Source organism: Oncorhynchus mykiss, unplaced genomic scaffold, assembly GCF_013265735.2.
Source record: "Oncorhynchus mykiss isolate Arlee unplaced genomic scaffold, USDA_OmykA_1.1 un_scaffold_313, whole genome shotgun sequence".
Lineage (NCBI taxonomy): Eukaryota > Metazoa > Chordata > Actinopteri > Salmoniformes > Salmonidae > Oncorhynchus > Oncorhynchus mykiss.
The window spans coordinates 2,310-25,023 of NW_023493762.1; the positions used below are offsets into that span (position 1 = coordinate 2,310).

The 22,714-nt window shown below is 46.9% G+C and overlaps 1 pseudogene; it reads left to right on the plus strand.

The window, feature by feature from the left end:
* The first annotated feature begins 3,312 nt into the window (after positions 1-3,312).
* Positions 3,313-17,115, plus strand: LOC118950554 (annotated as a pseudogene).
* The last annotated feature ends 5,599 nt before the right edge of the window (positions 17,116-22,714 follow it).

Genomic DNA, 22,714 nt, shown 5'->3' on the forward strand with positions numbered 1-22,714 from the left:
GTCACCACCCAGTACAGCTCCCCAGTCACCACCCAGTACAGTCCCAAGTCACCACCCAGTACCAGCTCCCCAGTACAGCTCCCCAGTCACCACCCAGTACAGCTCCCCAGTCACCACCCAGTACAGCTCCCCAGTCACCACCCCAGTACAGCTCCCCAGTCACCACCCAGTACCGCTCCCCAGTCACCACCCAGTACCGCTCCCCAGTCACCACCCCAGTACAGCTCCCAGTCACCACCCAGTACAGCTCCCAGTCACCACCCAGTACAGCTCCCCAGTCACCACCCAGTACAGCTCCCCAGTCCACCACACAGTACAGCTCCCCAGTCACCACAGCTAGTACAGCTCCCCAGTCACCACCCAGTACAGCTCCCCAATCACCCACCCAGTACAGCTCCCCAGTCACCACCCAGTACAGCTCCCCAGTCACCACCCAGTACAGCTCCCCAGTCACCACCCCAGTACAGCTCCCCAGTCACCACCCCAGTACAGCTCCCCAGTCACCACCCAGTACCGCTCCCCAGTCCACCACCCAGTACCGCTCCCAGTCACCACCCCAGTACAGCTCCCCAGTCACCACCCAGTACAGCTCCCCAGTCCACCCCAGTGCAGCTTCCCAGTCACCACACCAGTACAGCTCCCCAGTACAGCTCCCCAGTCACCACCCAGTACAGCTCCCCAGTCACCACCCAGTACAGCTCCCCAGTCACCACCCAGTACAGCTCCCCAGTCACCACCAGAAGTACAGCTCCCCAGTCACCACCCAGTACAGCTCCCCAGTCACCACCCAGTACAGCTCCCCAGTCACCACCCAGTACAGCTCTCAGTCCAGCTCCCCAGTCACCACCCAGTACAGCTCCCCAGTCACCACCCAGTACAGGTCTCAGTCCAGCTCCCCAGTCACAACCCAGTAGTACACAGCTCCCCAGTCACCACTCACCACCCCAGTACAGCTCCCCAGTCACCACCCCAGTACAGCTCCCCAGTCACCACCCAGTACAGCTCCCCAGTCACCACCCAGTACAGCTCCCCAGTCACCACCCCAGTACAGCTCCCCAGTCACCACCCAGTACAGCTTACCCTGTCACCACCCAGCAGCTCCCCAGTCACCACCCAGTGCAGCTCCCCAGTCACCACCCAGTACAGCTCCCCAGTCACCACCCAGTGCAGCTCCCCAGTCAACCACCCCAGTGCAGCTCCCCAGTCACCACCCCAGTGCAGTTCCCCAGTCACCTCCCCAGTCACCACCCAGTACAGCTCCCCAGTCACCACCCAGTACAGCTCTCAGTCCAGTCCCCAGTCACCACCCAGTACAGCTCTCAGTCCAGCTCCCCAGTCCAGCTCCCCAGTCACCACCCCAGTCCAGTCCCCAGTCACCACTCACCACCCAGTACAGCTCCCCAGTCACCACCCAGTCCAGCTCCCAGTCACCACCCAGTACAGCTCCCCAGTCACCACCCAGTACAGCTCCCCAGTCACCACCCAGTACAGCTCCCCAGTCACCACCCAGTACAGCTCCCCAGTACAGCTCCCCAGTCACCACCCAGTACAGCTCCCCAGTCACCACCCAGTACAGCTCCCCAGTCACCACCCAGTACAGCTCCCCAGTCACCACCCAGTACAGCTCCCCAGTCACCACCCAGTACAGCTCCCCAGTCACCACCCAGTACAGCTCCCCAGTCACCACCCACAGTACAGCTCCCAGTCACCACCCAGTACAGCTCCCCAGTCACCACCCAGTACAGCTCCCCAGTACAGCTCCCCAGTCACCACCCAGTACAGCTCCCAGTCACCACCCAGTACAGCTCCCCAGTCACCACCCAGTACAGCTCCCCAGTCACCACCCAGTACAGCTCCCCAGTCACCACCCAGTACAGCTCCCCAGTACAGCTCCCCAGTCACCACCCAGTACAGCTCCCCAGTCACCACCCAGTACAGCTCCCCAGTCTCCCACCCAGTACAGCTCCCCAGTACAGCTCCCCAGTCACCACCCAGTACAGCTCCCCAGTCATCACCCAGTACAGCTCCCCAGTCATCCACCAGTACAGCTCCCCCAGTCACCACCCCCAGTACAGCTCCCCAGTCACCACCCAGTACCGCTCCCCAGTCACCACCCAGTACCGCTCCCCAGTCACCACCCAGTACAGCTCCCCAGTCACCACCCAGTACAGCTCCCCAGTCACCACCCAGTACAGCTCCCCAGTCACCACCCAGTACAGCTCCCCAGTCACCACCCAGTACCGCTCCCAGTCACCACCCAGTACCGCTCCCCAGTCACCACCCAGTACAGCTCCCCAGTCACCACCCAGTACAGCTCCCCAGTCACCACCCAGTACAGCTCCCCAGTCACCACCCAGTACAGCTCCCAGTCACCACCCAGTACAGCTCCCCAGTCACCACCCAGTACAGCTCCCCAGTCACTGCCAGGTTTTTGAGAAGGAACTCCTGCTGTACTTCATTGAACATGAATTAACCTCCCTTCAGTCTGTTCTCCTCTCTGTTCTCCTCTGCTCTCTCCTCTCTCTGCTCTCTCCTCTCTCTGCTCTCTCCTCTCTCTGGTCTCTCCTCTCTCTGGTCTCTCCTCTCTCTCCTCTCTCTCCTCTCCTCTCTCTCTTCTCCTCTCTCTCCTCTCCTCTCTCCCTTCTCCCTTATCCTCTCTCTCCCCTCCTCTCTCTCCTCTCTCCCTTATCCTCTCTCTTCTCCTCTCTCCTCTCCTCTCCTCTCTCTCCTCTCCTCTCCTCTCCTCTCCTCTCCTCTCTCTCCTCTCCTCTCTCTGCTCTCTCTACTTGTTCATGAGGGCCAGTCTGAGTTTAGATGCTCCACAGATTCACTAATCTCTATATCATCAGGATCAGTCAAATGTCCTTTCATTTAGTAGCTGGGTGATTTGTAGATCGAATCATAGATGCACCTTGTTCAGGTTGATCCTCGTGAACAAACACTGTTTCTTGTTCCGGTTTGGTAGGATGAAATGGTGCTAGACTTCTCTCACAAACAGATCACACACACATCGCTAGTTCCATCATTGTCTGTTGTGTGTTTCACATATATTTTGTTACTAGTTCCCTATTTTATATATTGTGAATTTCATTTGGTATTTTATCCACTATCTTATTTTTTTGTCATATTTTAATTCCTACTGTTTTCCCTCCACTGTAAATTCATTTTATCCTCATCTTTTTTTGGATTGGTTTATTATTTTCCATTTCCTGTCATGCTAATTTGTGATTGGCTCTGCTGTGTTGAATGGCGACCTGGCTCGTCCAGTGGGCTCTCTCTCCTCTCTGGGTCTGTCCTTCGCCCTGCCCCCAGTTCCGGTTCGGCTCCAACGGAGCATTCCTGGGCAGGTACAAGCAGCGTGGCCACGCCCCCAACACGAGCCTCACCCCAAACCAGTGGTGGCACTTTAAATGTGAGGATGGGCTCATAGTAACGGAACAGTAACAGAATGAATGAATGGTAAATCAAACCCATCCATCCATCAATCAAATCAATCAAATGTATTTTATATAGCCCTTCGTACATCAGCTGATATCTCAAAGTGCTGTACAGAAACCCAGCCTAAAACCCCAAACAGCAAGCAATGCAGGTGAAGAAGCACGGTGGCTAGGAAAAACTCCCTAGAAAGGCCAAAACCTAGGAAGAAACCTAGAGAGGAACCAGGCTATGTGGGGTGGCCAGTCCTCTTCTGGCTGTGCCGGGTGGAGATTATAACAAAACATGGTCAAGATGTTCAAATGTTCATAAATGACCAGCATGGTCGAATAATAATAAGGCAGAATAGTTGAAACTGGAGCAGCAGCACAGTCAGGTGGACTGGGGACAGCAAGGAGTCATCATGTCAGGTATTCCTGGGGCATGGTCCTAGGGCTCAGGTCCTCCGAGAGAGAGAAAGAAAGAGAGAATTAGAGAGAGCATATGTGGGATGGCCAGTCCTCTTCTGGCTGTGCCGGGTGGAGATTATAACAGAACATGGCCAAGATGTTCAAATGTTCATAAATGATCAGCATGGTCGAATAATAATAATAAGGCAGAACAGTTGAAACTGGAGCAGCAGCACAGCCAGGTGGACTGGGGACAGCAAGGAGTCATCATGTCAGGTAGTCCTGGGGCATGGTCCTAGGGCTCAGGTCCTCCGAGAGAGAGAAAGAGAGAAGGAGAGAATTAGAGAACGCACACTTAGATTCACACAGGACACCGAATAGGACAGGAGAAGTACTCCAGATATAACAAACTGACCCTAGCCCCCCGACACATAAACTACTGCAGCATAAATACTGGAGGCTGAGACAGGAGGGGTCAGGAGACACTGTGGCCCCATCCGATGACACCCCCGGACAGGGCCAAACAGGAAGGATATAACCCCACCCACTTTGCCAAAGCACAGCCCCCACACCACTAGAGGGATATCTATTCCATCCATTACTGTGAGCGCGTCCTCCCCTCACCAGCCTCCTATGCCCCAACATATGTGTGCCCCCCCACGTCCCGTGTCATCACGTGTCACTAACATGTCGGGCCACCACTGGAGAGAGATGATGACACAAACAAACTCACGGGCCAATCGTTTCAATCGATTAATCAACCCGCCGCCAAGATGAACCAATCCTATGACTGGATTTGTTCATGATAATTTAATGACACTTTTGATGGTTTTCTAACATGTGACCCCCTCGTCCTGTGGCCCTGGAATGTACTTCCTGTCTCCTTTTTTCTTTTAACCTCTAACCTCCTGACTCTTCACCCCATGACATCGTCATAGAGGTTATGCATGTAACATAGTCAAGACAGACCTCATCCAGGACACAAACACTTCTTTCTGGCTTCTCTGCTGGCCATTTTGTGTTAGGGATATCATTCTGGTCACCATTCTGTGTTAGGGATATCATTCTGGTCACCATTTTGTGTTAGGGATATCATTCTGGTCACCATTTTGTGTTAGGGATATCATTCTGGTCACCACACCACCCAATAATGTCATGTTTTGTGAGGTGTCATGGTGCTAAGTGTTCATTGTAATATTCTGTTGCTGTCAGTCGGTGGGTATACTGTATCCTACAGTATACCACCGACCCACCCACCGACCCACCGACCGACCGACCACACGTGTTTGAAGACGCATCAAATAGATGTTACCAATGATGATGTTACCAATGATGATGTTACCAATGATGATGAGCCAATGACTGATATGCTGCTGCCTGCAAGTCTGCTCTTTGATCTGTCTCCCTGCGTGTGTGTGTGTGTGTGTGGTGTGTGTGTGTGCGCCTGCCTGACTGAGTTACTGATTCTGTTTGATCACTGATCGATACGTGTAATGCTTCTGATTCTGTTTGATCTCTGTGTGTGTGTGTGTGTGTGTGTTTAGGAGGTGTGTGAGTTTGGGTTACTCTGCGTTGGCTCAAGGTTGGTAAGAAAGAGCTTTTGTCCGTTGGTGCTGCAGCAGGGTTTTATATAATGCTGTTTTAATGTTCTGTGGAAGCTGCACTGCAATTCACTTTCTGCGTTGTGAAATATACCATATTTGTTTTCATTTGACAGGTATTACACTGTCAGAGGAGAGAAATGTAGAGCTCTCCTATGTGATTGGAGAATTCACATTTGTTGACACGCCCCAAATCTATGAGCATGGATCAATTATCGAAGGCAAGGTCAGTCCAAATGTTGTTCCTGATGCATTGTGGATGCTTGGTTTGTCCTGCTTCCTGAAATACCAGTATGTGGTGTCACTTCATTCGTACAACCCCCCCTTTTCTTCAGATAAATGCTGTTCGATATAACAACACACCCATCTCTGACATGTTAGTCTACCTGTTCGAGGAGAAAGGCTGGTCCTCATATCTACGACTACAGAACCTAACCACGGACAGTCGTGGTATTGCCAGGTTCTCCGTTAACACAACCAGTCTGCCCAAAGAGAATATTAACCTCGTAGTAAGTATGATTCCTTCCAGGTTTGAGAGACTTTATAATCGATGCCAGTGTCCTGGAGACCTTAAGGGGGCATGTTTAGTTTATTACCCTATGCAGTGGACTTCAAATAATGAACTCTTCATCAACATTTGAATCAGCTGTGGTGTTGGGGGGGGGGGGTTAGGAATTTTATGAATAATGACTAAACAATATCGACATTTTAAATAGAACTATAACTAATTAAACTTATACTCTTTATTATATCTGATTAATAATGTTAATTCATAAGGAAGGGATTGGGTTTTTAAGCAAGCAAAAAGGGTTGTTAACCTATGGTTGAACCGACTCAACTTAGCTCTGGGATGTTTAGATAAGGTAGAGTTCTCCATTATCTGGAACTGTCTTCTAAATAGTGATGGATGAAGGTGAAGATTCCAGAAGTGAATCTGGATAAGTGTCTGGAGTGAGCGAGCTAGTGGGTTGGAATCAACTTTTGAACCTGTTCTGTCCTGGTCATAGGAGGAGGAAAGACATTTTATAACCTATGATGTCATATTTTATATAAAACTGTTGGTGGTTTCATGGCAGCGAGCTCCGAGAATAAATACTGTCATCTAATTTTGATAAGACTGGTCCCTGTCTATTTTATACAAATAAGAATCTTACACATTCTTAAACGGAGTGCATTTAATTAATGAACACATAGGAATTGACATTCCTGTGACGGGGGAACCAAAACGTGCACCGCTTGGGGTCCCCAGGACAGTTGGGGAAACGATTCCCAGAGGTCATGACCCTAACAGGCTAGGTGGAAGTAAAGTGGATCTGTTACCATATTGCTTCCTGTCATCCTCTCAGATCCCCACTGTATATAGGACGGGCTCTAGGGGTTGATTTAGGATTGGGCCTTTAGTTACTATTCCTTTTGTTCCTTTCAGGTGAGCGACACCCCACAAGTGGAGTACCCAGGATACAGGGTCCCCTATTTCAACAGAGGGCAACACCTACTCTCGCTGATCCAGCCCGCTGCCCCTGACATTAAACCGTCCAGCTCCCTGGCTATTCAGAAGGTGGAGACACCACTGGCGTGTGGGCAGGCGGTGTCCATCACCATCCGCTATGCCATCGTAGGGGAGACTGTCCCAAAGGGCTCTGTGGCTGTCCTCTACCTGGTGAGTAGAACCAGGAACAACCTGCAAACCCATGGTGCCTCTCAAACAGCACCATATTTCCTATTTGCACTCCTTTTGACCAGGATCATGTCAGACATTTCCCAAGACACTTTCAAAGGAAGGATGTTCCTAAACTACACCAATACTCCTAATCAACCACTGTAACCCAACCTTGCTCGTGTTACAAATTGGAATTTGTAATGTATAAACAAAAAATTTAGCCTATATGAAATGGATGATGGGCATCCACAAATGAATAGGTGCTAACGTATCCTACTAATGGGAGTCCTGGATTTGTTAACCGTGTTACGTTTACCCCATGAGTCCAGGTTGCAACGTGTGACGACCCTCCCACTCTGTCTGCTGTATTCGGTCTTTGTTCTTGTTTCCTTATTAGGATGCCGGTGGGCGGAGTTGGGAGGGTCGTCAGCTTCATGGGAAACACCTGGGCCAGGTGTCTCCCAGGATAAATAGACCTCTTCCACATTCACGGAAGAGACTCTCTCCATGCAGACACCTTTGTAGATTGTGTTGTGGTTCTTGGTGGCCGTTTGTTTGTTTGCTTTGGCACCTTTCAACACCCTGCATTATCACATTCAAGCACGCAAAACTCACTTACAATACTGATTACTGATTACACACATCATTGTATATTTTCCTTAGTTGCTTTAGTTAATAAATATATATTTGTTACTCCTTATCTCCACGTTGTCTCCCTTTGTTACGGGCTTTGAGCCGGTTCGTGACAAACGTCTCCACTCTGTTGCTGAGAACTGTTTCCTTTCCCTCCAGGCCTTGTCCAGAGGGGTCATAGTTCAGCATGGACACATCAATGTTACTGTGCAGCAGGACAGTCCTGGTGAGTGAGTTTCATGAAGTGATTCTGAATGTTCTGGAAGGTGCTTAATGAGTGACCTGCTCTTTGCGTTGCAGTAGCCGAGGGTGACGTCACCTTGACGTTGGCAGTGGTCCCAGAGAATGGCGCCGGTGTTTCAGCTCCTGTGGTACAGTATGCTACCCAGTGAGACTGTCATCGCCCACAGCATGAAACTCCCCAATGAGAAATGCTTCAGGAACAAGGTGTGTGTGTGTGTGGAGGAGGTCTGGCATATCCCCAGTGACTGTACATCACAAACATTGTTGTCCATTTTATGAAAGGTGTCCAGTATTTCCATGCAGACTGTAATCATACCTGGAGTAATGGTATCTGTGTCTGCCAGGTGTTGGTGGAGTTCTCACCCTCCAACGCTGTCCCAGGGGAGAGAACACCCTGCATCTCTCGGCCCGGCCCGGTTTCCCTCTGTGGCCTCGGTGCTGTTGACCAGAGTGTTGGCATCATGGAGCCAGGGAAGAGGCTGATGCTGACAAGGTAACACAGGCTCACTGAAGTGAAAACAGTGGTACCACCATACCTACTGTTTTGGTGGTGCTGGGGAATACAACCAGTGACCACAGCAGACATGGAGTGGATCTGTTCACTGTTGGGAGCTTTTATCAAATGTGATGGGAATCATTCTCTGGCTTGAGGCCCCACTTTCTATTGCCTCCTCAGTAACTGGAAAGCACCTCCTTGTTGATGGGACAACTTCTAAACGTTTAGCAACGGACAACAAAATGGAGTGTTTCCCCAAGTAGTCGTTTCAGTCTGTTCTGTTTGGTCCCCAATGAACAAGGTCATTTCACACCTCCCTGTTGTCCCTTTCCAGATATTTAATTTGCTACCGGTCAAGGAGACGACCTATGTTCCCTACGAGCTTGAAGATCCAGTAGCATGTTTACGCGTTAGACCAAGGAGATCCATATACCACACCCATATGGACCGTCTGAGCAGGACAAATGATCCTTATGCAGTTTTCAGGTAATATTTCTGCCCTGTTTCTCAACTTGAAGCCTCTTTTTGTTCTTTCTGGGAAGAATCAGTCACCATACTGTTACATGTGTTAAAATGAATAGAATGACAAACTGACTTATTACTAAATTGGTTCTGCTATTTCTAGACACTGGGATTGAAGCTAGCGACTAACCTGGATATAAGAGTACGTTCCTGCCTCAGTTACCAGGGGAACCAGTACTATCGCTCCTATGGTGAGATGTCCTTACCAACCCTTATTCTCATTGCCAAGTCTAATGAATCTTGGGTTATGGATGACCCTTTTGCTAGAATAACAAAGCCTGGTTTAAACTGGTCTAAACACTGAGCCCAGCATTCAGTCTATTTTTAACTTGACACTAATGGCCAATATTTTGTGTGGTAGTAGCTTACAGCCTAATGGCTAGGCCTGGATCAGCAGGTCCTAGACTTGAAATGGCTGTGGCTGGTGGACTTGCCGCTCCACCTCCGCCACCCATAACAGACGGTCCGTACATTCTTCCCTGAGACATGGATTTTGGGACCTTGTGGAAGTTGGGTAAGTGCTCTGCAGATGTGAGGCCGACCTCTGGTGAAAGCCCTCTTAGCTCTTGCCTCGTATCCAAACAGTAGTGGTGTAGATTAGGAACCTGAACCTCTGTAAACATGTAGGTCAGCTTCCTCTTAGGAAATACCCTTTGACCTCAATGGGTGTCCCTGGTTAGATAAGCTTAAATGCATTTGTAACAACAAACTGTGTTGAAATTAGTCTTTCTCTATTAGACACGTGGTGGCTTTTCTGTTTGAACTCTGACCTCTGTATTCCAGGGAGTCTGGATCTTTAGATGTCCCCCCTGACAGTCCCAGACACCATCACCACCTGGGAGACTGAGGTCTTCTGCCTGGCCCCCAGTGGCTTTGGTCTGGCTCCTCTGGTGGAGCTCACGGTCTTTCCAGCCCTTCTTCCTGGAGCTCACCCTGCCCTACTCAGTCATCCGGGGAGAGCACTTGAGCTGAAGGCCACTGTGTTTAACTACCTCTCCAGTGCAATCATGGTACGACGCTGCACCAGGATGGTTTCTTGAGTTGTATTGTTTGTGTCGTACCACGTTATCTTACCCCGTGTCCTCTTTGGCAGGTTTCTGTGACTCCAGCTCTTTCCTCAGACTACACTCTCACACCCTTGCGTGATGTCCAGGACTCCTCGTGCTTGTGTGCCAATGGACGAAAGACCTTCAGTTGGACACTGGCCCCCCTCTGTCCTGGGTTAGTCTTCATCTGTTTCAAACGGCCAGAATGGATGTCAACCTGAGTTGTGTACTGTCACCGTATTGGATGTTGTGTAACCTGCGCTGTACTGTGTAGGGGTTTTTGAACGTGTCTGTTAGTGCGGCGGCTGTCGGTCCCAGACTGCGTGTGACAACGGGGTTGTGAACGTACCGGAGAGAGGACGCGTTGACACAGTCACACGGAGCCTGCTGGTGAAGGTATGTAGTCCTACCGCTGTGGGAGAACTAACGTTAGGTAGCACAGATACTGTCTAGTGGGAACTGCCTCTGAAATGAATCCCTCTCCTCCTCCAGGCTGAGGAACAGAGAAGAGCCACACCTACAACTGGTTGCTGTGTCCTACTGGTCAGTAATGAAATCAACGTTGAATGTTCACGGTGGTTTACGTGATCATCTTCATTCAGCTCCTCTTTGTGTCCACAGGAGAAGCTCTGACGGAGGAGGTGGAACTGCAACTTCCCCAGAATGTGGTGGATGGCTCTGCTAGGATTTCCCTCTCGGTTTTAGGTAAAATAAACCATTGTGTAGTGGTGGGAAGAAGAGAACCTTCTCCAGTGGACGATGCTGCTGTTTGCAGAAGAGGACAGTCTGTAACAGAAGTCCCTTGTTTCTCTGTAGGGGACCATCCTGGGTCGGGCCCTCAACAACCTGGATGGACTGTTGCAGATGCCGTATGGGTGTGGGGAGCAGAATATGGCCCTGCTCTCCCCCAATATCTACATCCTGGAGTACCTGAGGAACACAGAGCAGCTCACGCCAGCCATCCTAGAAAAGGCCACAAGTTCCTCACTAGTGGTAGGAGAGTCCCTTCAAATCTGTCTTGATTAGATGCCAAATCCACAAACCGGGCTGGATTTGTCCAATTAGAGGATTTCGTTTTCTATTTTAAAGTGTTTCTCCACGGTGTACCCTGCTGTCATGGTAACAGCGGAGCTGCATGACAGATGATCTCAATGTCCTTAACATCACTGACCCAACACATGGTTTTCTACTGAAGTCATTTGATGGTAGAATATTGACACTGTCTCATAGCACCCTATTCCTTACATAGGGCAGGACCTCCAACCTTGTTACTGTCCTGTATGTTAGGTTTTCACTCCAACCCTAATCTCGCTCCCCTTCTAATAATTAGCTGGTTGAATGGGGGTTAATTACAACTTGGTTGGAGGGTAGCTCTCCGTGAACAGGGTTGGAGAGCCCTGAGATATAAGGAAGCCGTTTGGGGCACAACTCTGGGAATAGAACAAGCGCTTGGTCACCGTTGATGATAAAAACCCACCGGCAGGTTACCAACGGCAGCTGAACTACACAGAATGCTGATGGTGCGTACAGCACGTTTGGACAAGGCTTGGGGAACACCTGGTGAGTACTTGGCTTGTTTTTCACCTACTGGTAGTTTCAATGACGTATTGACCAATCAAATGGCATCTCTGGCATGGAGACGCTGGATAGGACAGCTGACGCGTGTGATGTCATGACTTGGAGCTTGACGATACGATGTTAGGGCTTTTAAATGAATCCACTTCTTTCTTCAGGCTGACTGCTTTTGTCTTGAGATCCTTTGGCAAAGCCCAGTCTTTCATCTATGTTGACCCGGCAACGATGGAGCAATCCAAGACTTGGTTGAACGTCAACCAAGGCCAACGTGGCTGTTTCAGAACTTTAGGGAAGCTCTTGAACAACAGAATTAAGGTATTTATATTGCTAATAAACTGGTTGTCTGTTTCGTCAGACCGGCCCGTAGTTTGATTTCAACAGGCTAGATACAGTTGGTGTCTTGACATTGTTTTCTAGGGTGGAAGTGACGGATGAAGTCACACTGACGGCTTACATCACTGCTTCAATGCTGGAGCTCAACATGTCCGTGACGGTAAGTAGCTTCACTCCATGGAACCATTTCTCACACCGTCATTACAGGCAACTCATTCAGCCTCCTGTATGAAATCTGTCTCACATCAACTGTCATTTACAGCTTCTACGACGTAGTGAAGTCATTTCTCTGCAGTAGCCTATGAAATAACAAAGAATGGGCTTAGATCTGTAGGGAACACCCCCCTGAAATGGACAAAAATGAATGGGAAGTCATTGGCATGGACAAACCATATACACGGTGTCTAATACCACTCAATTTGGCGTTTTCGTTCAAAGTTGATTGCAAATGGCAAATGCCAGGTGTAACACTTTGAAATCCAACAGGTGGCGAGCGCGCTCCACTGTGGTTTTTCATATTGCAAATGCAACAAGTCAACATCAAAAAGCAACATTTTGAAAAAAGTGAGAAATTCTAAAACCTAGCAACCCCTTAGAAGTGCTTTCTGGACCGTTTTTCGAAATTCTTTTGATTTGTGTCAATTACACATGTATAAGAACTTCATCAACATACTTTAGCCATTTAAAAAAATATATATATATTTTTTACTTGTGCATAAGGCATATGTTTTGTCCATTTGCAATGTGATTTCATAGGAAGTCAAAAGTAACTTTTTTGGGGGCCAAATGCCATAAGAAATTTGACATGCTCAAATCCTGCAGGAATGTGAAATTGACTGGCATGATGAACTCGGGATGGCTGGGCAGTGATTCTGGTACCTCACTGTTTAAACATATTGCAAATGGACAATAGTCACCAGCAAGTCACTGTCAATTAGATATCATTCTGACACCAAACCCACTTTTCCAACTCGTTTAGTAGCCACAGAGCTGGCCAAAATTCACAACACCTTCTATTCAAACCATAATAAAAACGTAGTTACGTTCCAGCTGCGGGTCCAGTTCTGATGTTGTGTAGGCCTAGCTGAGGCAACCCCGAATCCCAAGTTTTGGCTCGCTAGGTCATTTGGTGCCCGAGCAAGACCCTAATTGGTGCTGAAAATGCACTTTTTTCCATGCCTTGCTACGGGGTCCTTGAGTGAGCTATCGGACCAAAACGTTGGGGTCCGTCTATATGGGCCGAGGCGGTCGCAATGCACCTAGTCTTGCGACTCTGGGATATTTCTAAATGTTGTCATTTTCGTGATGGTCAAAATGAATTGAAGTCATTGCAAATGTACGAGGCTGTTTCTCGCTCCGAGAACCTTCTATTGCGTGCTGAGTTACGTGGCTCTATCGACCTGAGGTCTAGAACAGGTTTCGGAACTCTAGGTCTGACGGTTTCTTTAAAAGTTCCAACAAGGTTAACTAATGCAGGCACTGTCTGTCTCTACGCACCCCAATGGGTCCCTCCTGCCAAGCTGTGTGAATGATTTTATGGGAATCATGACTGATTTACAGTTCATGGGGTTGCCTAATCACACATGAAGTTTTGGACAGATCTGACCATTTTAACCCTTCAAAACAGCCACTATGACACCATTTAAGGCACGTCCGGTTGGCAGAGGAAGCTATAAATAAACTCCTATCCTGATTGGGGTATGCCTTTACAGAATCCTGAGTTTTTTTTAAAAAGTCTATGTTAAGAACTGAGTTATTTACGGAGGGTTTAGTGAGTGTTATTTCAGAAAATCACAAATCTCGCAGAGCTCCGCAGCACACTTTAAAAAGATTCGTATGAACACCCTGCATCTGAATCTGTAACTGTTAAAAAAAAAAAAAAGAACATCACCAATTTGACATTGTACGATTTCTCTTAAATGACGATAGATAAATGGCTGGTTCTTTTTTTTTTATTGACACCAGAGGCTCCTTGACTTTGACGTGAAGCGGAAAAATTATTGCTCTATTTTCATTTTGGACCTTTTTTCCCAGAAAAATGGCCATAACTCAACCGTTGAGGCCTAGACGCCATCTTGTTCGGGGCCAACTGCCCATCATGCCAAACCTACGCTCACCAAGTTTTGGCTTCGAAATATTTTCAGTTTAGGAGAAGGCCACGTCGTGATGTTTTGTACATTTGCAATATGATTGCTTATGCCCTCTTGTGGGATTTACCGGGACAGTGGAAAAATGACACATTTTATAAAACGGAAACCGAATGTCTGAGTTCGTTTGACTTCCCGGTAGATCCGGCCCAGCCGCACGGCCCGACGCCGTCCGTGAATTTTACAAACGTTTTCGGACGTCTATTAAGGGACCGTATATTTGCAATATGGACTCTCACTAACCACATGGCGAATGTCAAAATGTTCCCTTAAGGTATGTTACTACTGATATTAGGCTCTGTATGCTTCTGTAAAGTGAGAAAGGAAATGTGCTGTAGTCTGGTCCCAGATATGTTGGTGTTTATTTTTAGAGTGCCATGCCTCTTTAGCAGGGGACCTCTGCATGTACAGAAATTATACCCTTTACAAATGCAACGTAATAAAATGTACAAGGAAAAACAATCCCGTTCCTCAGCAAAAAGTGTTCCCTAATCAACAATTTGAACTGCCTGAGGCCCCAGAACAGCAAGTTGAATGGAACCCAGTCCAAACTGATCTGGGACCAGGCTGGCTTTTAATGTGCTGCTGTCATTCTGTGCTCTAGGATCATGTTGTGGACCACAGCTTGTCTTGCCTGAAGAACTCCACCAGTGATTTGTCCAACACCTACGCTACTGCTCTGCTGGCCTACACCTTCACCCTGGCAGGTGACATGGAGACACGGGCCCGGCTTCTGCAGCACCTCGACACCATCTCATTTCAAGAGGGTGAGCTATATCCTGGTAGCGCTGTCTTGCCTTGATTGAGCATGCCTGGATAATGGAGTACTCCTAAAAGTGCAAACCCTCAGACCATCTGGCACTCCAGAGAGGCCCAATAAAATGATTAATTTTAAATTATTGTTAAGAAGAAAAAAAAAACTCTTGCTCCTAAAAAATGTTTTGGACATGAATTGGGGAGGTCAGAACTTTGTATTGTGTAGTCTGTATTAGGATGAATAAGCTAGTCCTTATTCTGGTGTGTGCTCCTCAACCCTCAGGGGGTCTCCTGCACTGGTCCCCAGTCCTCCTCTGAGACCTCGCCCTCCCTGGAGGTGGAGATCAGCTCCTACGTTCTGCTGGCGTCCCTCAGTGCCTCTTCTCGGTCGACCTCTGACCTGGGCTACGCCTCCCGCATCGTCAGGTGGCTGGTGAGGCAGCAGAACGCCTACGGAGGCTTCTCTTCCACCCAGGTATACTTTCTAAACACCAGTGGTCTGAAATGGTGCACTAGTACAAACATTGACTCGTATCAGACCACAGGGCATGTGTTCTTCATGTCCAACCTGGTGAGGCTCCCTTCCACTGATAGAGCCTAGAAAACCATCATCGTAATGGCTGGAATTGGGATTTAGTCACTTTAGCAACTGTTCAATGTGAGAAATATTCAACCCTTTTAAAATGGTCTCTTTTCATTTTGAACTGATTGTCCTGTGGTGTGCATGTCTAGGACACGGTGGTGGCCCTCCAGGCCCTGGCTCTCTACTCCACCAGGGTGTTCAGTAGAGGAGGAGCCAGCACAGTGACGGTCAGGTCTCCCAGTGGGGACCGGTGCCTCTTCCATGTGAACCAAAACAACAAGCTTCTGTACCAGGAGAGGGCGCTGCAGGACACAGAAGGGAAGTACAGCGTTGAAGTGCAGGGCAGTGCTTGTGCCTCAGTGCAGGTCAGTGAAAACACATCTCTCCTCCAGTCCTGTGGCGCAAGATGCCCTTTAATACACAGTACAGGGAAGCTGTTTCTTCTGGCTCATAAAATGTTTGTATTCGGACAGGATGGTTTCCCTGACTTCCTCTTCTCTATCCCAGGTGGTGCTCCGCTACAACGTCCCTAGTCCTACCAGAAGAACAACGCTCAGTATCCAGGTGACTCCAGAGGTGGACTGCAACAGGAAGTCTTTGAGACCCAGAGTCACGCTGAAGCTCCAGTCTCGGTCAGAATGAAGGACATATTTGTATGAATTCTAGTAAATGTGTGACCTGCAGAATGGGTTTGACCCAAATGAATTAGTTTTGTTATACCTGTGTATATTGACCTTCTAGTTGGTACCTCGGCTTGGATCAGTCAGAATGCTTATCTGGTCTTTATGGATAAAAAAATCAGCTGTCAATCATCTTTCTCAGATATCATGGAAAGGAGCTCACCACCAATATGATTATAGTGGATTTGAAAATGCTCTCTGGGTTTTCTCCAGATCCAGACTCTTTGGGGAGGGTGAGTTGTTGGGACCTTTATCCATGGAGGTCTTGCCTCGTCTGTGTCCCTTTGTTTAAGGATGACGGTTCTTTGTTCATGCAATATCAATGACTTGTCTTCACAGCTGCGGGGTTCAAGTCAAGTGGATCGTGTTGATATCAAAGATGACCATGTGTTAATGTACTTGACAGAGGTGAGGTGAAAACCATTCACATGGCGCTTCATTTAAACATAATATATTTTGATGTACAGTAACTTCTGCTTTGATCATTTAATGACCCGTTTGTTTGTTTTTCTCCCAACAGCTGACATCACTACTTCCTTTCCACATCACCCTGGACATCATACAGGAGTTCCCAGTACAGAATCTAAAGCCAGCAGTGGTCAAGATCTATGACTACTACCAGCCAAGTAAGTTACTCTACTAACCCTCCCCAAAACGTTATTTTTACCCTCTTCTGAGGAACATTTGGTCAAGTTGTTTTCATTTACTGAGACGAAGCTGTCTTACGGTTACAGGTGACAAGGCTGAGACAGAATACGTCTTCCCTTGCAACTAGGGGTTCCCAGCTGGTGAGCTACTTGAAATCTGGAGTTATTGGTGATGAATTGTGTACTATACATGATTTAGGGAGCCAGTCTTCCTTTAATCTAAATGTTGGTCAGTTTGCTAAAGGATTCATTAAATGTCTTTGCTCCTCGACAGATGGAAGAAGATGACATTGATGTCACACCTGCAACCCTTGAGACGTCTTTCAAGTGCTGAAGTAAAACTATGGATCTGGAAATAAAGTGTTTCATTAAAACCCTTTTCTGGAGCCTGTTGTCTCTGAGCAGTGAGGTGAATATTGAGGCAGTGGTGTTCATCCTGGGGTACATTAAGCAATGTGATTGGGTCCAGTAAACAGAGCAGCTCTCTGGAGGTGTAGTTTCCATCTGTGCTGTTAATCAGGGTCGCCAACTGTACAAAGTTGTAGATGTTGGGTTCTCATCTCTTTTGTTCCTCAGTCTGGGACATGGACCCCTGTATTTATGAAGGCCCTGTTCTTTTAGTTCTCATCAGGGAATGGGTCAGGACATATTACCACTAAATGACATTAACGTCTTACTGTGATCTCCTGATGAATGGTGTGGGCAGGGCAAGATGTGGTGGTAAACACCTCACAAATCAATGAGATTAACTGAACAATTGACGACCCAACAGATACTCTAGAGCCCTACTGACAACGACTCACTAAATTCTATGAAAGAAACGTATGCAAACATGCTGTGAAAACAGTAGTTGAAAAGCCGTGTTTATGGCCTGACAATGGGAAAGAAAAGACCTGTTCTGGGTTGTCTCCTGTACCTGCTGAGCTGTCAAACTAAACCATTACTGTACTTACCATGACAATACCAGATGTTTTGGTTCAGAGAAGATTGAAACGAGCCCTCTTGATTGGACAGTACGCAACAATAGATCTGACAGTCAGTTGGCTCCAGTAATGCAGTGGTCACCAAACCACCCTGTAGTCTCCTGGGGGAACTCCATCACTTGTGGCACTGAGCTTTACTCACATTGTTAATTCCAAATGGACCTCTGACCCCTACACATCTTAGTCACTCTGGTATATCTGCAAGGATTATGTCAGTGGTATTGTAGGTAGCCTAGTGGTTAGGGTGTTGGGCCAGTAACTGAAAGGTTGCTAGATAGAATCCCTGAGCTGATCTGTCGTTCTGCCCCTGAACAAGGCAGTTAACCCACTGTTCCTAGGCTGTAAATAAGAATTGGTTCTTAACGGACTTGGTTAATTTTTTATTTATCCTTTTGTCAGGTCGCTTTGTTTTGGGAACAAAACATTAGTGGCAGTTATTGTTTGGGACAATATACATGTTTGAGATCATTTGAAAAATAATTTTATTGAGAACCTTTGTTGGTTTATTAGCTTTGGTGTTGTGAGAATTTCTCATCAAAATAAATGGGGTCCACAGAAATTTGGTCCAAAAATGGTGTCCCCGCTAAAGAAGTTAATACCACTGGGCTAGTAGGAGTTACCACCATATTTATTGTACAGCTCATTTCAAATCAGTCAAGGGAAGTGGCAAGGAGAGAGAAATGTGCCAACGTCCCTACATCTCTAAAGGGATTCTACCCCCTTCTGTCGTATCATGTAGAGAAGGTTTTGGCTTGGACTTCCTCTTTCTGGGCAGGAGGGGAGAGGGTGGTAGCCAGAGGTTCCTCTTTGACCCTGCAGTGGTGAGCGAGGGGACCCAACTTTAGGCTTCTTGGCTGGGGAGGCTTGATGGGTGGTGGGGCAGCTGTGCTGCGAGGATTGACAGGTTGACCAAACCCCACCAGCAACCAGTTGATCTCACTCCATAGATCCCTGTGTCTGGGAAGATCATCAATCGCAGTCTTCATCAAAATCATGTCGGACAGAAATCACAAGGCAAAATGTTTCTCTTTCCTGCTGTAAGGGATCTGATTGGTCAGTGACTGGTGTCGTGTCTTTATCATAAAATTGAAGACTTAGTTTTTATCAAAGATTCTCTAATTAGTATTACGTGATTAAACTGATGAATCATGTAACTAACTAGGCAGTCGGGGCACCAAGGAAAATATTCAGATTACAAAGTTATAATTTCCTAAACTTTTCAGATATTTTATCTGATCAATTAGTCTTCGAATTAATGAATAATTTACTTTACCTCACGTTAGTCTCATTCCAAATGTCGTAAATTGTTGGTTATCTGCACGAACCCAGTCTTTACTATGAGTCATCCATACATCAATTGTCTTAAATCATTTATTAACTTAGTTTGTTTATGCATTTCTGTGCATTACTAAGTAAAAATGGTTCGAAAAATGGCGGCTTGTTAGACAAAAGGGGATGTGGGGGTCACCTGAGAAGTCACCACAGTTGATAATTATAACAATTGAAATACTAATCCTTTGCACATGAACGCTCACTCATTCGGGAACAATTGCAATCAATATATATTTTTGCGCTCAGTGTGTCGTCTTGATAGCTGTTGAAAAGTTTGTTTATTTTGTAGAATTGTCGGTCGTGGTTAGAGGGGATAGTTCAGAGCGACATTCATTCATGTTTTGTAGAATGGCGGTTGTCGTTCAATGATACCGAATTCCGAGCTGCAGACTAGTAATTAATATCAAAGACTTGTTCTTATTCTGTCGGTATCGATAGTCTAAGAGTTTAACCACGTGGTATGGTTAAAAGATTCAGCAATGGTCTGCAACCTTTGTCCTCTCGTAATGGAGAAAAACATGGTCTATTGAGGACTTCTCAAGATTGGGGTTTTATTCGGAATTGCAGAAAAGGGCCTGACCCTAACTGGGCTCATGGGCGGTCCTCTGATTTAGTTCAACTCAAAAGGGAATTGGGAGTTTCCTTCATTAAAAAGTCCAAAATCACATTACACAATTTTACAAACAGTATCATCCTCACTCATTCATCTTATACAACAATTAGAGGTGAACCTCATATCTGAGGCTATTATATAAACAGCGTTATGGTAATGTGGCCGCACCGTCTTCCATGAGCTTCACCAAAATGTAACGGACGGACCAGTTCAAAGCTGGATTCTTCACCCATCTTTTATACCTTCTCCGGAACATAAATGTTGTTCGGACCTCAAGTTCTGTGAGGTGGAAGAAATTCCTTTGTTCTCTATGAAACTTCCCTCTGTCTCTATACTGTGTGGCCATTGTCGTAGAAAATCGGTTCAAATATGACACTTGCAAGAACTTGTGAAATCAATATAGGCTTTTAATACAACGTAAAGCAAGCCGGAGTGATCCGCGGAACACACGCTTTTCCAGAGCACTCGCTCTGATTTATACACATACAACATATGAGTCCATCCCACATGCAAATGAAGTTACTTCCCTCAGTCCATCTGCCACCATTATATCCCAATCTGTGCATCCTGCTTGTTCAGCTCGATAACGCCCATATCTGCTTTCAGTCAAGTTATAATGGTGACAGGACCTCTTCATGTCCCAAAAATAATACATGCCTATCTTATGCTATGGGCCCCCTTACGTTCAGCCTGGTGTGTTCTTTGGTATGTCTGTCCTTATTAGGACTCGTAGACTGTGTCTCTTCTGACATTGACATGTACATCTTTCTCCCACACCATGAGGCAGGGTCTTCTCTAGGAATTTGCGACCTCGCTGACCACAGCAGCCTGGTTGAAGGAGCAGAGAGGGGGATGGTGCTCTCTGTACCCAAAGAGGGCAACGTCATGACACTGGTTAACGAGTGACCTGATGGGACAGAGGTAGAGGAAGTGGTGGTGTCACCTTGGTAACCAGTCTTCCAGGGCCTTGCGTGTCTCCTCTGGGTTCTTGGTCCCACCTCTCGTCCGTCCCAGCCGGTTGGAGATTCGGTGGACGTGTGTGTGTGTGTGTGTGTACACAGACACACACACACAATAAAAACAAAAGATAGAATGAAAGTATCCCATGACGAGACGCCCACTATATAATCCAATAGAACTACCACTCTGCACCTGATCAGACCACATCACAACATGCAGACTAGAATATGGGATTTGTAGTCCTAAATGAGCCATACCTACCTTTGCCAGAGACCTGGTGCCAGGGGAGCCATCTTGGGTCCTACTCCAGGTAGTCGTACCAGGTCCTCCACTGTGTTAGGGATGTGATAATGGGGATTTATTTGATCATGTCAATGATTAGAATATTCCACCCTGAAACCATATGATTGTATGAAATTGATTAGTCATGATGAAATTGATTAGAATAATGAGATTATTCTAATGGTGTGTGTGGTACCAATAAGTGAGTACTGATGGTGATGGTGGCCACACAAAATATTGACACTTTGGGCCCACTCACTTTTGTTGCCACTGTTTAGACATTAATGGCTGTGTGTTGAGTTATTTTGAGGGGACAGCAAATGTACACTGTTATACAAGCTGTACACTCACTACTTTACATTGTAGCAAAGTGTCATTTCTTCAGTGTTGTCACATGAAAACATATACTCAAATATTTACAAAAATGTGAGGGGTGTACTCACTTTTGTGATATATTGTATACATCCGTGTGTGTAGGTTGTCTATTATAGTATCTTAAAAACAGACTGAGCAAGATTCGGTGCCGACCTTGGTCGGGGCCACCGAGAGTACTTCCCAGGGTCTCCCTATCTTGAGGGAGGATGGGGAGTAAGTCACGGATTCCCCTAAACTTTGTCAGCTGGGTAGGAGAACATTGTGTGCTAATGTTAGTGTGAATGTGTGTGAGTGAGAAGCCAGTATAAAATGAATTGTTTTGTACAACAGACCAGCGCTCTCGTAAATAAACTTTCTGACTATCGTAGCTGGGCCTCCGTCTGATTCATTTCAACCAGTTTCTTACAAATTCTGGCCTTCAGGCTGAGTACTTCATTGAATTGGGTTTATGAACATTGAGAACATAATTCTCGTGACAGGATGTTACCTCTAAACTCCCTCTGGAGCATCACTGACGTTTGCTTCAGGTGCTTCACCTTGGTCTGGAGGGAGGGGGGGGGGGGGGGGGGGGGGGGGGGGGGGGGGCGTAGGAGAGAAGACAGTAACGACTACCTCATCATCATCATGTGCAGTAACGACTACCTCATCTCTGTACCCCACACACAGAATTATCTGTAAGGTCCCTCAGTCGAGCAGTGAATTTCAAACACAGATTCAACCACAAAAACTAGGAAGGTTTTCCAATGTCTCATAAAGTAGAGCAGATGGGTTGGTAGATGGTTTAAAATAAAAAGCAGATATTGAATATCTCTTTCAACATGGTGAAGTTATCAATTACACTATGGATGGTGTGTCGATACACCCAGTCACTACAAAGATACAGGCGTCCTTCCCAACTCAGTTGCCAAAGAGGAAGGAAACTGCTCAGGGATTTTACCATGAGGCCAATGGTGACTTTAAAACAGTTACAGAGTTTAATGGCTGTGATAGGAGGGGATTCAATTATCTGTCCTGCGTTACCCCGGTGGAAGGAGTGTCTGGGATGCCTCTGGAGCATGAGCCAGGTGCCCCTTTCAAAGCCAGCTCAAAACAAAGTGATGTAGGTCAAATCTAATTTTTTTTGTCACACATTTTATTTGTCACATGCGCGAATACAAGTGTAGACTTTACCGTGAAATGCTTACTTACAAGCCCTTAACCAACAGTGCAGTTCAAGAAGTAGAAAATATTGACCAAGTAGACTAAAATAAAAAGTAACACAATAAGAATAACAATAACGAGGCTATATACAAGGGGCACCGGTACCGAGTCCACAGGCTAGTTGAGGTAATCAACATGCTGCCTTGTTGACAATATGATCGAGCATTTGAAATGGCCGTTCAGTCTAATCGAACTCCCTGAATATCCAGCAGGTGCGAGCGCT